At 43.0% G+C, this 17,894-nt stretch overlaps 1 protein-coding gene across 2 annotated transcripts in view; it reads left to right on the top strand.

Moving 5' to 3' along the window:
* Window positions 1-383: 383 nt before the first annotated feature.
* LOC131936005 (uncharacterized) overlaps window positions 384-17,894 on the top strand; it is a 54,305-nt gene continuing 36,794 nt past the window's right edge. Inside the window, exon 1 of one of the 2 annotated variants that reach the window (XM_059292796.1) lies at window positions 384-546. The gene's annotated coding sequence lies outside the window, so the exon portion shown is untranslated. The remainder of the gene's footprint in view (window positions 547-17,894) is intronic. The other variant, XM_059292797.1, reaches the window with a different exon arrangement.

Raw genomic sequence — 17,894 nt, 5'->3', positions numbered from 1 at the left:
AAAATGCACGAGGACGTGGCGTTTGTACAATCAATATCTCTATTGTCAGGGCTAGGGACTTTTACAATGGCACCTTTTGTTTTCTTTGGCTGGAGGGTTTTGACATGCAATCCTGGCACTTTCAAATTCAGAGTGGGACGTAACAGAAGACTTAGGGATATTTGACGCATGTACACATTTTTAAACTTTTATTATCTGGGCTTGTGTGTGTAAGAATGGCGTATTTACAGAGATCATCAATATTTTAGATTAAAATCAGAAAAGGGATTGCGGACTTCGCGGAGTTAAAACGGGAAGGGGAAAAAAAAACCCTCAGAGACAGGCAGAGGCGTTGGTGTTTGCCTGCGTGCTGATTGGTTCGTTCGTTAAGAGACGCGTGGGACGTCACTGCCGGTCAGGTCCAGTCAAGGTGCCAGCAGAAGGGAAAGGTGTGCCACACGCAGAGGAAGCAGTAGCAGACGACAGAACTCTAGACAGTCGGAGCAGACAAGACAGTTGATAGAACAGCCTAGTAGACATTTGATAGAACAGCCAAATAACCCATCAGTAAGTTCGTATTTTTCTTCATTTCTGCCCTGTCATAAGTGTTATTTATTTACTTTTAGATATATTCTTTTTGTAAAACAAAAGAAAGTATTACTTTTACTACAGATCATCAATAAAACTCGTGTCTTCATAAATATTTAGAAAGAGCAATACAGTCCGCATTAAAATTACTGTTTTTCATGACTTACAGCTTCTCAAAAATGTGTCTGTTCTACAAGTGTAAAAACTGCTTTTATGAACATATACATCTATACAAGTGTTAAAATTTTTTGTTTTAAATTATTCAAGTCAAAGAAAATAAATTAAAAGCTCTTAAAGTATTAAATAAGTTTACCGGGAAATACGTTCTCCAACAATACATTACATTTCTTAAAAGTGGCATAATAAAAAATATTTTTAGATCTTAGTTTTGATTATAAAGTTATTTTCAAGTTCTCTTCAACACTTCTAAGCCTTTACTATTAACTATAACATTTACCGCTTCAGCCATATTGTCTTTTGACTTTTTCTTTAAAATTTTAACTGTCTTTAAAATTCTTAGTTTTTGTTTGAAATAAATTAAACATATTTTTACTTGTTTTTTTATGATGTTCTTTACCAAAAGCAGTGGCGTAGCGAGGTCGGGTGTCACCCGGTGCGGCACTTAATGGTGTCACCCCCCCCCCCAGAGGCATAGAGACCCTTCCCAGGGACAAACTTTCAAATTTTCGATTTGCACCCCCCCCCCCTCAAACTTTCGATTTGCACCCCCCCCCCCCAAGTTTTCGATTTGCACCCCCCCCCCTCAAGTTTTCGATTTGCACCCCCCCCCCCCTCAAACTTTCGATTTGCACCCCCCCCCTCGAGTTTTTCTCTATATATTTTGCTATTTTTTGCCTTGGTGTCACCCCCCTAAATGGTGTCACCCGGTGCGGTCCGCACCCCCCGCCCCCCCCCTCGCTACGCCCCTGACCAAAAGTAAACCTGACGACAACTGCGCGATCACCACATCACCAGTTTTGTTTGAAATGTTTACATTTTGCTCTTTTTGACAATTGTTTACTGAGAAATCTGGAATGGCTTTATTTTCTTATTTAAAACATTTTTTACTCTACCGTTGAGTTAAAAGTAAAAGACTAGGATTAGGCCTGTACGTGTGCAGTGATCCCCCTTGTGATCAGTATAAATTATAGATTAATTAACGAACCAAAAAAATCCAAAAGTAATCAAATAAAAGGCCACCCGCTGTTTGAACGATTAAAAACATTGTGAGTGAGTGTGTATGTGTGTGTGTGTGAGTGTGAGTGTGCGTGTATGTGTGTGTGTGTGTTTGTGTGTGTATGTGTGTGTGTGAGTGAGTGTGAGTGAGTGTGAGTGTGTGAGTGTGAGTGAGTGAGTGTGTGTGCAGAAATGACATTGGTGTAGCTGCCCCTGTTGTCACAGTTTGGTCATGCCATGTAGGTGCGGTTACATCATGTACATTAATTATTCATAGACTGAATCCCGAGTCATTAATCAATCACTGACTGGGTATATTTTTCTGGCTCATTTACTTTTGACAGTGGGATGAAAGAGGAAGGGAGGTGCGCTATATGCTAGTTGAATTAAGGTTGTCACAATACCAAATTTTTCGGGTTGTACCCGGTGATAACGAGATTATGGTTGTCATTAGCAGGCCACCCTTAAGGCTCGAGGTAGTCTTGGACGGGTTGACATCGAAAACCAACCCATTATTTGGGGCGGTAGTTAGTAGAACTAAGTCTGTGGTACCCCCCCCCCCACACACACACACCCACAAACACACACCCACTCATTATGCACTGTACGAAGCGCTTGTTGGATCCAAATGGCCATTGACAGAAAGTTATGGTCATTAGTTCTGATACACGCGTTATACTATATGGGCACCAAGGGAGGTAACAACGTCATCACGTGATGCCGGCGGGTTGGCCATCGCTACTGAGTTGATGATAACGGTTCTCTAGCTGAGCAAATGCTGGCTTCATCATCAGCTATACCTGCACCGAATGAGGTATGGCTTAGCTATACCCACAGATTCTGTGGTATGGTTAAGTTATACCTGAAAGCCGTCAGTATATAAATAGGGGTAGGATCTTTTTTACGGCTAATTAAAAAATCTAATTAAGTTAATGCGACAGATATATTTAACAAAATATTCCCACGATGCAAATAGAGTAAATACTAAATCATAAGATCTAAGTTAAACAGTATTGTGCTCGTATAAGATCAGTTGCACACTAGTCTAAACCTGTACAGCTTTTTATGAGGGGTAAATGTGTATCGTGTTTTCCTGATGGAACTTTAGACGTGCCGTAATCCACTTTGTCTGGTGGATCTGTAGAGCGTTCAACCAACCTGATGGCTCCTGTTTGTAGGACATCCCATTGTCCAACTTGGCTTGTTTCTCCAATCTATAACATCCCACATTCAATCTACATTTGTTGGCTCTCTCTTACACGATGAAATGTTAAAATAAGTGGTATCTGCGCTGTCTTCACCAAACTACTTTTTATGTCGAGTAGAATTAGTTAACTTCACTGTCATTCATAGCTCACCCGTCATGAATATTCTGCCATCTTACAAGTACTGACTGTCATACACCGTCCCTAATATATCATACAACCCTACACCGCCCCTAATATACCAAATAACCCCACACCGCCCTTAATATATCATACAACCACACACAGCCCCTAATATAGCATGCAACCCCACACAGCCCCTAACACATCACACAACCCTACACCGACGCACCACACAACCACCACCGTCCCGACTCCCCGACACCATCCACCTCCTACGACAAGGACCGACAGCCCTACCAATGTACTTAGCGCCTGTTAAGCTCAAGCATTTAAAGAGAGTAGCATCAGCCGAGGCTTTGATACTCGGCGGTCAGTTCCAGTGATCGGGCCGTGAAAGAAAGGGTCTAATTGAATCAGGGCGCCGGGCAGGGGGGGCTCATCCCTGGACATCCGGGGCTTACTGTTTAATACCGACCACGTGACCAACATACAGTGAACCGGATGTAGCAGTGAACTGTGGTCGGAGGAATACATAATTAAATCAGGGGAGGCTAGCGTGACGGTAAGAGATGACATTAGTGAGTTAAGGTTACTGATGTAAGACTGTGAGTAGTACAAAGTTCACTCTAAGGAGAAAAAATGCTATGTCTAACGTGTATTTTTGAGACGATTTTTATAAGGGTATTTGTATTTTACAAGGAGGAAATGCAGTAGGTTTACAACTGCTGCGCGGCCGCACCACTGCGCAGCTTAGATAAAACATTGATGATTGATGGTGGCATATTTCAGTTAGTCGTATAATTAAATAATCGACCAGTATCGGTGATATTTCGAATATCGCGGTTTTTTTTTTTTCAATAAAAAAAACGTAAATCAATCTCTTACTATCTCGCCAAACGAAAACTTAATAACCGATAACAGGTGTATGACCAATATGTTATTATGGCCTATCAAAAGCAGATTTTATTTTTTCAGGCATCTCTTCGTGGGGAATGGGGGGGGGGGGGGAGGAGAGGGGGGAATAGTGTCCCGTCCCGGAACACAGCCCCCCCCCCCCCCCCACCACCATTCCGGACAAAGTGAAAAAAAATGTATAGCGAGTATACATACTTTAGCCAGCGTCCAGGGAAATGTTAAATTCCCCCCCCCCTCCACTTTCGAAAACTGTAATTGCACCCCCCCCCCTGGATAATTTATCTGAAATAAACCTTGATCAGGAGTATAATTAAAATATACCGGGAGTTATCTCCCTTAAACTTTTTGGAATATTCTTATATAACACTACGGGGGATGGCTACTCGGGATATAGACATGATTTTTAATCCAATTTTTAATTACTTAAACTTTTTTAAACAGAATAGAATCTCGTAGAAAAAAGAAGGTGAACAAGGTGAACGCCAAACAATCTGTGTATAAAAGTGCGGAATATTGTTAGTATTTTATAAATTCACATGCGTTTTTTGAGAAATCGCAAATAACGTAAATTACTACTTCTGTTCAACGAAAATTACTCAAAATTTGATAGAAGGCAGAGAATTAGATCTGTTACTTACATGTGAAACGTCATTTATCTATCTGAAATAGTACTCAAGTTATAGGCTTTTGAAAAATTAAAAGCAGAATAATTGCAATTTCCGGTTACCGGAAAAGTTGAAACAGAACTACAAATTTGATATAATACTTGTATATGAAATTTCATCAACCTAGCTGTAACTGGTACTCAAGCTATAGTGTTCACAGACACACATACACACACACATACACACACAGACATACGGAAAAGATTGCAAAACTCAGGGAGGTGTAAAACGTCGAGATTTGCAAAAGTCTCGATTTTTTTTGCACGATTACAATACTTTCTCTATACTTCGTATACGAGAAAGTAATAATTACCATAATGCTTAACAACAGAAATAACTCTCACTTCCATGGCAATGCCACTGTTTTGCTATGATGCTTGTTAAACAACTGACTTCAACTTGCCTAACAGTATCTCATCCCAGGTAGTAGGAAACTGGGGATTTGTTCTCCTGGCACCCGAGTTTTTTGTGTGTGATATATATATATATATATATATATATATATATATATATATATATATATATATATATATATATATATATATATATATATATATATATATATATATATATATATATATATATATATATATATATATACGTAGTGGCGGAAACGAAAGTGCACCTCATATATAAGTCTTAATAAATATGGGGCAAGGGATGACGGGCTTACGTGGGAGCAAATAAAGAGGGTCGCTCAAAACCAAGTCAGGTGGAGAGGTGTGTCTGCAGCCCTTTGTTCCCCTAGGGCGACAAAGGAATAAGTCAAGTAAAAAATATGAGAAAATATAGTCCTTCCCTTCCCCCCCCCCTCCCAAATGAAGAAACTTTTGAGTCCACGCCATCGATGTACTCAGCCTTGTTGATACATCTAGTCTATATGTTGTCGTGCGGCCGTGGGTGCATATATATTTAACTGGGGAGGGGCGCCATTGCAGGTCATGACCTGATCCAGCTTATGATGTTTTATTAATGAGACTAAAAGCAAGCTACCAAAAAACGCCGGTAAATGGCGTGGTGGTCAGACAGTGATCTAACTTTATAACAATGTCGGTCTGTCCGTCTGTCTTAATAGACAACGATGTCTGTCTTTTTAGTAAACGATGTCTGTCTTTTTAGGCAACGCTTTCTGTCTGTTCTGTTAGAGAATGATGTCTGTTTTGGTGGAGCAGAAGTTGATGCATATGTTGTAGTTGAATTTGCAGTAGTGTTTCTTTCACAGCTGAGGTTGCAGTGGTGTTTGGATCTCTCCTGGTATATCTTACAGTGTCTAGCTACTCTAAGATAGTCAACACCACACTAGCTACTCTTAGATGCAGCCAATACCACATTGGCTACCCTAAGACACAGTCAACGCAACAGTGACTACTCTTAGACAATGTCAATAGCACACTGACTACCCTATGCCAATATTAGCTATCCTATGCCAACAGTGGCTACCCTAAGCCAACAGTGGCTACCCTATACCAACACCGGCTACCCTATGCCAACATTGGCTACCCTATGCCAACACTGGCTACCCTGTATATGACACCCAGTACACCAGACACTACCAGGATTAATCATCCGACTCTCTTCTGGGATTCCAATCAGATTTCCCTCCCTAAGTCCTCCAGAACAAATATTAGAATTCCGTTACAATAATTCCTCCTGGTCTGGCCCTGATCCTGTTATTCTTCTGGAGAATTCTTTCAGTACAAACTTTTTCAAAAGTTTTTCCTTGAAACATTTTGAACGTACTTTTTTTTTTAAAACCCAGAAGCGTAAAATTAATTACATTACGTAGATTAAATCTAAAAGAAATTAAGAAAGAAAATTCTTTTTTTTTTAAACCGATGTTCTTTTATAAATTGTTATAATTTTTTAAGTCAACACTATAAATCTATAGTGCAATTATTTTAAATGTCTGCTACAACTGGTGAAACTGTAGAGCGTTGTTTCTTGCAGATATTTATCTCAAGGGAGGGAGGGGGCTGAAACTTATGCTGGAGCGGTGGATTTAAATTTCCGGGGGGGGGGGGGACACTGGTTAAAGTATTTATTTTCTATATAAATTATTATTCTATTTTTATTTTGTTTGGGGGTGGTAGGGGGCGGTAGAAGTACTTCTAGTTGTGCCTACCCCGTGCCTGAAAGAAACTCTACTATAGAGATACTTACAAGTGTACTTCTACTTCATCTATTGCGAAGCTACCCCAAGGGTGTAATTAATCCAGTGATTAATCATCACCAATAGTAAAACATCACTAATTTATTATCACTACAGGTATAATATTACGTATCACTGATTTAGTATAAATACCAGTATGGTGGTATTTCAACTGTGATGATGATATTATCCCCTTGGTAGTCCCCCATCAGTGGTGAGACCGGTCGTGTAGATTTTATGACGTGCTGTAGCTGTCTGCTATATTATGGAAGTCAGTGGTCTCCGGTGGTCTCTCTCTGGGGGCCACTGTTGTATCATTCTATGGTGGGCCCCCCCGCTATAGATGACAGGGTTAGTCGCGTCTGATAGTAGAGGGTGGTGCGGGGTAGTGGTGGAATATTTGGTGGGGGAAGTGTTAGGTAATGGTGTGACCTTGCAGTATTTGGGGGAGGGGGTTAGACAGTAGTGGGATGATGCAAACATTGGGGGTGGGGGGTAGATAGTGGGAGGATGATGCAATATTTGGGGTAGCGGTTCGATATTGGTGGGATGATGCAATAATGTAATATTTAGAGGGGAAAGGGGTTGGATAGCGGTGGTAGGATGCAATATTTAGTGGGGGATGGGGTTAGATTGTAGTTGGAGGTTGCAGTATTTTAGTAGAGAGGGGTAGATAGTGAATTAAAATTTGTCCGGAAAGTTTAGTGGGGATGGAAAGTGATGTGTGGAGTGAGTAGTGAGTGACTGACGGGAGCGAGGAGTCTTTGAGTGAGGAGAATTTGAGTGAGGACACTTGTGGAGGAGTGAGAATGATGAGAGAGGTTAGTGCTAATTCAGTCGGAACGTTGAGAAGCTAAACAGTGGGAGAGGGGGAGAGAGAGTTAAGTGATAAAACTATTATAAATCAGGACAACGTGTAGTTAGAAATAATAGTTTTCTTGACAATCATGATTTAAATTTTTGTAACAAAGTAATTTTGATGTATCAAATTCATTGCAACAAAATCCATCGAAATCTAGATGAAGTTTACTAACTGAAAAGTGATACCTACGCTGACCGGCAACGTATTGATTGAAAAGAAAAATCTTGTATCAGGCAATTAAAATACAACTTTTCTGTAGCTAATATATTTCTTCATTTCAAAACTATTGAGAAATATCCTTATTTAGAAAACTTGATACTTGATATTCAGTTAATACACCTACAAGATTTTATATTTTTTTATCAACATTTTAATAAATAATTGTTTTTAATATGATACGTATCTGTTTGGTTACAAATATCAATATTTGATAAGCGAAAGATACATACTGTCAGACATTCAGAATGCGAGACTCACTGTCAGACTGTTAGACCCACTGTCAGACCCACTGTCAGACCCACTGTCAGACCCACTGTCAGACCCACTGTCAGACCCACTGTCAAACCCACTGTCAGGCCCACTGTCAGACTGTCAGACCCACTGTCAGACTGTCAGGCCCACTGTCAGACTGTCAGACCCACTGTCAGACCCACTGTCAGACCCACGGTCAGACCCACCTTCAGAAACACTGTCAAATGTTGTTTGAATTTCCGTGGTTGATGATCACCCCTCCAACCCCCCCACCCCCCCCCCCCCCCCCCACCCCACCCCCCCCACACACACATAGACCCCCACCCATCTTACTTGCAACAAATCAATTCCATTCTCTACATTATTCAAACGAATTCTTCAAACGTTAACTGAAAGGTTCCCCTGAAATTCCCTGACGCCTGACGTAAATCCTGACTTATTGTTTTTTTATGTGTCGTTGAATTTCTCTCCCCGCTATGGTACACTGTTCTAGAATACATCAGCTGTAAGCTATGATAGTAAAAACATTCTACAACAACATCAAACTAAAATAGCTAAAACTACTTCTAATAACTACCCACTAGCATACAAGGCCGATGTATATAAAAGCCGGTAGTTAAATAAGAGTTCTTAGCCAAATATACTGTTAACAGAACTTTCCACAACAAAATATTAGATGAAACAGCCCTAACCTAAACGAGAAATTAGCTAAAACTGCATTTAACTAAAGCTATAATTAATCAGTCTCAGCATTGGGTAAAACAGTCATTAGTTGTATCAGGCCAAACACCAAGTAACCATTACCTCAGTCATTACCTATATCAGTCATCTATATATATAATTCTCTTCTGGGATCAGTTAGAAAACAAGCTGCAAGCGCGCCTTTGCAGTCCCCTCTCTTCCTCTCTATCACTACCACCCCCACCCCACCCCCACATGATCTGGTGAGCGGTGTTCACTCTGGTTACATTTTAAAATCATAGAGACGGGTTTGGTGACGGCTATTAGGGGCAGATAATTTAGTTTGAAACGATTTTAAACTTAGAGGAGGTAACTAAGAGGAGGCAGCTTTCACGTGGGGGGGGGGGGGGGGTTAGTGTTTTTAAGCAAATATTTTCAATGGCAGCATTGGTACTGTCGAATTCACAAATTATAAATTACTGAAAAGTAGAAAAAAAAACAACTAAATAGCGGCGTATGATACGCAGCGGGTCAGCTCGTTAGCTATATCAGGCCAAACACCAAGTAACCCTTACCTCAGCCATCTATCTATATATATAATTCTCTTCTTCGAGCCGTTAGAAAACAAGCTGCAAACGCTCTCCCTACCTCCCCACCCCTACATGGTTTTAGTGAGCTGTGTTCACTCTAAATGTTTACAAGCAGAGCCAACGATTTTAAACGTAGGGGGGGGGGAGGGGGGAGGGAAGGAAGGGGGGGGGGTTATGGTCCTTAACGAGCTACTTATAGTGTTTTAAAGAAATATTTTCAGTGTCAGCGTTGGTACTGTCGAATTCACAAATTATGAATTATTGAAAATTAGAAACAACTAAATAGCGGCGTATGTTATGCCGTGGGTCGGCTCGTTAGCTATATCAGACCAAACACCAAGTAACCCTTACCTCAGCCATTACCTATATCAGACCAAACACCAAGTAACCCTTACCTCAGCCATTACCTATAACAGACCAAACACCAAGTAACCCTTACCTCAGCCATTACCTATATCAGACCAAACACCAAGTAACCCTTACCTCAGCCATTACCTATATCAGACCAAACACCAAGTAACCCTTACCTCAGCCATTACCTATATCAGACCAAACACCAAGTAACCCTTACCTCAGCCATTACCTATATCAGACCAAACACCAAGTAACCCTTACCTCAGCCATTACCTATATCAGACCAAACACCAAGTAACCCTTACCTCAGCCATTACCTATATCAGACCAAACACCAAGTAACCCTTACCTCAGCCATTACCTATATCAGACCAAACACCAAGTAACCCTTACCTCAGCCATTACCTATATCAGACCAAACACCAAGTAACCATTACCTCAGTTAGCTATACCAGACCAAACACCAAGTAACCCTTACCTCAGCCATTAGCTATATCGGACCAAACACCAAGCAATCATTACCTCAGCCATTACCTATATCGGACCAAACACCAAGTAACCCTTACCTCAGCCATTACCTATATCAGACCAAACACCAAGTAACCCTTACCTCAGCCATTAGCTATATCAGACCAAACACCAAGTAACCATTACCTCGATCATTAATCCAACATGCCAAACAACTCTAGCACTAAAAGAAAACTCACCAACTTCACGTGTATACCCGCTCACTGCCCCAAGAGAGTCCACTGTATTGTCCAGTACACTCGTACTCCATAACGTAACGACCCGACCCTAATTGCCGGTCCTCAAAACGAATTCTCGCACAGAGGTTCGCATTGTACCCAGGTGTCAAACAGCTAAAAACAACAAGCTAACGAAAAACTCTTTCTTGCCAGTAAAGTGCTTCTGGTCGGAAGCTTTTCGCAATGTTGTAAAAAAAATCTATTTGTAACGCAATACAATTTTTTTTAGTTTGTTGAAATGAATGATTAATTCTCGCCACAATGCGTATGCCCTAAACCTTTTAGATATGAATTATTTCGGAAATTTAACACCTGGTGTAATGACATTATTATGCAAAGGGGAATAACTCTGCGCAATCTGTTTAAAAAGGGGAAATAATCAACATTCTATTAAATAAAAATTCATTTTAAAACATGCGCAATATGAAGACAATTTTTTATTAAATTATCTGATATATTACATTCGTTATTTGATTCTAGAATTCTTTGATCATATTTATGAAAATATTAGCTTATTTATTTTGAATCACACACACATAAGCAAATTACTTTGGAATTTTAAATGAATGTTACACAAAAACCTAGCGCGTTTATTTTCCGTATGGATTTCCTCCCATCATTTCAAAAAAGTCAATTTTTTAATATTATATTATTATTATTCAGTACCGAAAAACCTTTTTAAATTTAATTCTTATTTAATCGAGAACTCAATTTCTTATCTGCGCGATCGTACTCTTCTATTTAAATTCTATTCCCATTAGTTTTCTGGCGAACTTTGCGAGCCTCGTAAACTGACATCCTCCAACTGAATTAGTTTTCTGGCGAACTTTGCGAGCCTCGTAAACTGACATCCTCCAACTGAATTAGTTTTCTGGCGAACTTTGCGAGCCTCGTAAACTGACATCCTCCAACTGAATTAGTTTTCTGGCGAACTTTGCGAGCCTCGTAAACTGACATCCTCCAACTGAATTAGTTTTCTGGCGAACTTTGCGAGCCTCGTAAACTGACATCCTCCAACTGAATTAGCTCCAGCTTGATAAACAAATACGCAAAGGTTAATGCTGCTATTCAGATCGCTATTCAATTATACATACGTCTCTCTGTTCGATTATTCTTTTAAAAACGGTTGCCGTGTTTTCAAAGGGGCACATGGGGGCGGGTGGAGAGGGGGGGGGGGGTCAATCAGAGCGATTTAATCCCGGGGCGGACTATGGGATGTGTCGTTGGAATCTCATTTAGATTTCTTTTAATTGATGTTAAATAATATTAACAGCCATTGATAAGATTAAAGAGTGATTCAGATGTGTTCACGGTGATGAGCCTGAAAGCCGGTTCAGCGTTAAAGCCGGTTCAGATGTGTCCACATTGTTAAGCCTTAATGCCGGTTCAGCGTTGAAGCCGGTTCAGATGTGTCCACATTGATGAGCCTTAAAACCGGTTCAGATGTGTTCACGGTGATGAGCCTTAAAGCCGGTTCAGAGTTAAAGCCGGTTCAAATCTGTTCACAGTAATGAGCATTAAAGCCGGTTTAGAGTTAAAGCCGGTTCAAATGTGTTCACAGTGATGAGCATTAAAGCCGGTTCAGAGTTAAAGCCAGTTCAAATGTGTTCACAGTGATGAGCATTAAAGCTGGTTCAGAGTTAAAGCCGGTTCAAATGTGTTCACAGTGATGAGCATTAAAGCCGGTTCAGCGTTAAAGCCAGTTCAAATGTGTTCACAGTGATGAGCATTAAAGCCGGTTCAGAGTTAAAGCCGGTTCAAATGTGTTCACAGTGATGAGCATTAAAGCCGGTTCAGAGTTAAAGCCGGTTCAAATGTGTTCACAGTGATGAGCATTAAAGCCGGTTCAGCGTTAAAGCCAGTTCAAATGTGTTCACAGTGATGAGCATTAAAGCCGGTTCAGAGTTAAAGCCGGTTCAAATGTGTTCACAGTGATGAGCATTAAAGCCGGTTCAGCGTTAAAGCCAGTTCAAATGTGTTCACAGTGATGAGCATTAAAGCCGGCTCAGAGTTAAAGCCGGTTCAAATGTGTTCACAGTGATGAGCATTAAAGCCGGTTCAGAGTTAAAGCCGGTTCAAATGTGTTCACAGTGATGAGCATTAAAGCCGGCTCAGCGTTAAAGCCAGTTCAAATGTGTTCACAGTGATGAGCATTAAAGCCGGTTCAGCGTTAAAGCCAGTTCAAATGTGTTCACAGTGATGAGCATTAAAGCCGGTTCAGAGTTAAAGCCGGTTCAAATGTGTTCACAGTGATGAGCATTAAAGCCGGTTCAGAGTTAAAGCCGGTTCAAATGTGTTCACAGTGATGAGCATTAAAGCCGGTTCAGCGTTAAAGCCAGTTCACGTGTGTCCGTGTTTGTATGTCAAGTCTGGCATGTGATGTAGGATGACCTGCCCCAAATGCCACTCGACTGGATCATCTCAGTTCCAAGAGTGGCCAGTTCTACTTGAACTTTAGGAGCTGGTCTTTAGAAGTAAACCGACTTCAGGTTTGACTTAGCAGATGAAGTACAGTTTAATTTTTCAGCAAAATTTATTATCTCGTTTTTAAAACGTCGTCCTCCAAGGTTGTAGAGTGAGATGCGTCGTACTGTACTTTCTCGTGGGTTTTGCTGCGTCTCGTCATTAGCCTAAAATATTGAGCTTTCGTTCTTTCTGATTTGGTCTCGGTTTCTGTATTCTGTGGACGAGTAGTTATCCCTTGCCACAACCCCAACATTTGGTCTGGCCCCTACCCACAGGACCAGGGCACAAGTCTGGCCCCTACCCACAGGACACAAGTCAGGCCCCTACCCACAGGACACAAATCTGGCCCCTACCCACAGGACACAAGTCTGGCCCCTACCCACAGGACACAAGTCAGGCCCCTACCCACAGGACACAAATCTGGCCCCTACCCACAGGACACAAGTCAGGCCCCTACCCACAGGACACAAGTCAGGCCCCTACCCACAGGAAACAAGTCAGGCCCCTACCCACAGGACCAGGACACAAGTCAGGCCCCTACCCACAGGACACAAATCTGGCCCCTACCCACAGGACCAGGACACAAGTCAGGCCCCTACCCACAGGACCAGGACACAAGTCTGGCCCCTACCCACAGGACCAGGACACAAGTCTGGCCCCTACCCACAGGACACAAGTCTGGCCCCTACCCACAGGACACAAGTCTGGCCCCTACCCACAGGACCAGGACACAAGTCTGGCCCCTACCCACAGGACCAGGACACAAGTCTGGCCCCTACCCACAGGACACAAGTCTGGCCCCTACCCACAGGACACAAGTCTGGCCCCTACCCACAGGACCAGGACACAAGTCAGGCCCCTACCCACAGGACCAGGACACAAGTCTGGCCCCTACCCACAGGACCAGGACACAAGTCTGGCCCCTACCCACAGGACACAAGTCTGGCCCCTACCCACAGGACACAAGTCTGGCCCCTATCCACAGGACCAGGACACAAGTCTGGCCCCTACCCACAGGACCAGGACACAAGTCTGGCCCCTACCCACAGGACCAGGACACAAGTCTCGCCCTACCCACAGGACCAGGACACAAGTCTGGCCCCTACCCACAGGACCAGGACACAAGTCTGGCCCCTACCCACAGGACACAAGTCTGGCCCCTACCCACAGGACCAGGACACAAGTCTCGCCCTACCCACAGGACCAGGACACAAGTCTGGCCCCTACCCACAGGACACAAGTCTGGCCCCTACCCACAGGACACAAGTCTGGCCCCTACCCACAGGACACAAGTCTGGCCTCTACCCACAGGACCAGGACACAAGTCTGGCCCCTACCCACAGGACCAGGACACAAGTCTGGCCCCTACCCACAGGACCAGGACACAAGTCTGGCCCCTACCCACAGGACACAAGTCTGGCCCCTACCCACAGGACACACGTCTGGCCCCTACCCACAGGACACAAGTCTGGCCCCTACCCACAGGACCAGGACACAAGTCTGGCCCCTACCCACAGGACCAGGACACAAGTCTGGCCCCTACCCACAGGACCAGGACACAAGTCTGGCCCCTACCCACAGGACCAGGACACAAGTCTGGCCCCTACCCACAGGACCAGGACACAAGTCTGGCCCCTACCCACAGGACCAGGACACAAGTCTGGCCCCTACCCACAGGACACAAGTCTGGCCCCTACCCACAGGACCAGGACACAAGTCTGGCCCCTACCCACAGGACCAGGACACAAGTCTCGCCCTACCCACAGGACCAGGACACAAGTCAGGCCCCTACCCACAGGACACAAATCTGGCCCCTACCCACAGGACCAGGACACAAGTCAGGCCCCTACCCACAGGACCAGGACACAAGTCTGGCCCCTACCCACAGGACCAGGACACAAGTCTGGCCCCTACCCACAGGACACAAGTCTGGCCCCTACCCACAGGACACAAGTCTGGCCCCTACCCACAGGACCAGGACACAAGTCTGGCCCCTACCCACAGGACCAGGACACAAGTCTGGCCCCTACCCACAGGACACAAGTCTGGCCCCTACCCACAGGACACAAGTCTGGCCCCTACCCACAGGACCAGGACACAAGTCAGGCCCCTACCCACAGGACCAGGACACAAGTCTGGCCCCTACCCACAGGACCAGGACACAAGTCTGGCCCCTACCCACAGGACACAAATCTGGCCTCTACCCACAGGACACAAGTCTGGCCCCTACCCACAGGACAAGGACACAAGGCTGGCCCCTACCCACAGGACCAGGACACAAGTCTGGCCCCTACCCGCGCAGATCTATCCTGTCAAAAACACTAGTCTCCCGCCCGCCTAGCTCTGGGGGTCGCTGGGACACAGGCCATCCCACCATTGCAAGACATTTTATTACCCCATCGATCTACCAACACAGCCTTGGTCGATGTTCTTAAATATCAGCATTATTTTTTTTTAATATTCCATAATTCGTACTTCTCTTTTATTACTCTAAGACCAACAACTTTGTTTGCGTCGGGCAAAACATGTCTTTAACAGAATACAAAGATGTAGACCTAATACATTGGAACCAAGATTTGTTTCAAAGATCCAACCCCTCCCCTACCCTTAACTGCACACATACAAACTGCTCATACCATCTAAAAGTGCGTCACACACAACCACCTTTTATCAAAGTCCAACAAACATCATTAAAACATGATTCAAAACATCATTCAAAACGTCATTGAGATTCACTTCCGCCGTCGATCATTCATCCAATTCGAATATCTGCAGATCGAAGAACAATGTATCCATTAGGGGTCACCTGGTATAAGCCCTGGTTGAAATGTTCTAGAAAGTTCCGTGTTCTATTGAAGAGGCTAAATAGCCTCCCAAAGTAAACAGTGGAGAGTGTTTGGACGAAGAAAGTATTTTAAAGCAAGTGTTGATTTCGTTACGTTTAAAGTTGTGTTTTTAGCTTAATCAAAGATTCTATTTGTGTTGTGTGTGTGAAAAAACTGTTGACTATGTTGTGTGTTCTGTAACATCAGCTCCAAACCCACCCCCAGCCCCACCCCACCCCAGTCCCACCCACCGGTCGAGTACTACCAGGGTGAACGTGAATAAAACATTCCTAGGACGGGCTTCACGTGTCACAGCACTGTTCATGTCACCTCGACACGTTCCACATTTGGTGGGTGGGTGGTGTGGGCGGGGATGTTGGGGTCGGTGTGGATGGTGTGAGTGGGAATGTTGGTGTGGTTGGGGTGGTGTGGGTGAGGATGTTGGGGGGGTGGTGTGGGTGTAGAACATGTGAATGATGCCGACGGTTAACATATGGTTGGCCTCGCATTCTCATCATTGTAAGTAATGTAAGAGCTTCCATTTTTAAAGGCCCATGGGTTGGGTGTTCCCCCCCCCCATACACCCCGCTAACACATTTGGTCACCTATATGTACCCCAAATAATGACAACAACTGAATACCAAAAAGGAGGAATGACGTCATCAAAACAATGTCCGTGTATGTTCAGAAACACAAATATACATAGGGGACCAAGTGAACACGTAAAGTGACCACTCGAATGATCCTGTGACGGTGACCACATAAAGTGACCACATGAAGTGACCACATGAAGTGACCACATGAAGTGACCACATGAAGTGACCACATGAAGTGACCACATGAAGTGACCACATGAAGTGACCACATGAAGTGACCACATGAAGTGACCACATGAAGTGACCACATGAAGTGACCACATGAAGTGACCACATGAAGTGACCACATGAAGTGACCACATGAAGTGACCACATGAAGTGACCACATGAAGTGACCACATGAAGTGACCACATGAAGTGACCACATGAAGTGACCACATGAAGTGACTCCTAGGATGATCCTGTGAAATGACCACATTGAGGCACTACGTAAAATTACGTGAAATGATGACCTGACAAGGTGAAGTGATCTGCGAAATGACTTTGTGAACTGACCTTGTGTAATGACCACGTGATTTGACCTCGTAAAGTTTCTGACTCATTTCTCCATTTATAAGGTTCAAGGCTGTCTGTGGCTGAGGTGAAGATCTAACCTTTAACCTTTCCCCCATATCTTTAACCTAACATTTTATTTATTTCCCGTAAGTAACAGCACACACAGCCGACAGGCCAGGCTCTGATTGGACGAATAGAGAGGAGAGTTTCCGTGGCAATCTATGAACCGCATAACAGACATTAAGGTCATGAATAATTTAAAGGCACACGTAAAACTGATTCCTAATGTTACAAGTGCACTTGGCGCCCAAAACCTGATGTCCAGATTGAGAATAGAAAAGAAAAATATCAAATCAAATCAGGCGAAAAGAAACGTATGCAGTTTAAACTTCTTAAAAGTACACATACAAATTACGTCATTTATTGTAGAATTTAAAAAAAAAAGTTAAAATTAAATGCCGAAAAGGAGACACAATAATAAAGACAGCATTGATATTTGTTATCGACAGTTAGGCAACATAACACACATAATATATAATAATGGCCTCTTCGGTATTGAATAAAGTGAATAAATTGAAATTGAATAATACACAGAACACATGAAATACAAAAAAAAAAAAAAAAAAAAAAAAAAAAAAAAAAAAAACCCACATAATCAGTGCCGGCGCCAGGTTATTTAGCGCCCTAGGCAAAACAAATTAATTGCTTTTATATGTATAAGAAAAGAATTAATCAAAAGTGACATATTAATTTATTATCAATTGCATAAACGTTATAAGTAGACATCAAAATCAAATTTTGCTTGCCTCCTTCATCTCAAAAGTTTGTACTAATTCCTTCAGTTCTAGTGTGCAAGTGTAATCGCATTTTATTGAAATTATTGCTAAGTCCACGAGTCTATTTTGTACTTTAAGTCATAGACCCCCCCCCCCCCTTCGCCCCTTTAGA

Source organism: Physella acuta, unplaced genomic scaffold (assembly GCF_028476545.2).
Source record: "Physella acuta isolate Inbredline_101_S28 unplaced genomic scaffold, ASM2847654v3 ptg000164l, whole genome shotgun sequence".
Lineage (NCBI taxonomy): Eukaryota > Metazoa > Mollusca > Gastropoda > Physidae > Physella > Physella acuta.
This window is presented reverse-complemented; position numbering and strand designations above follow the sequence as displayed.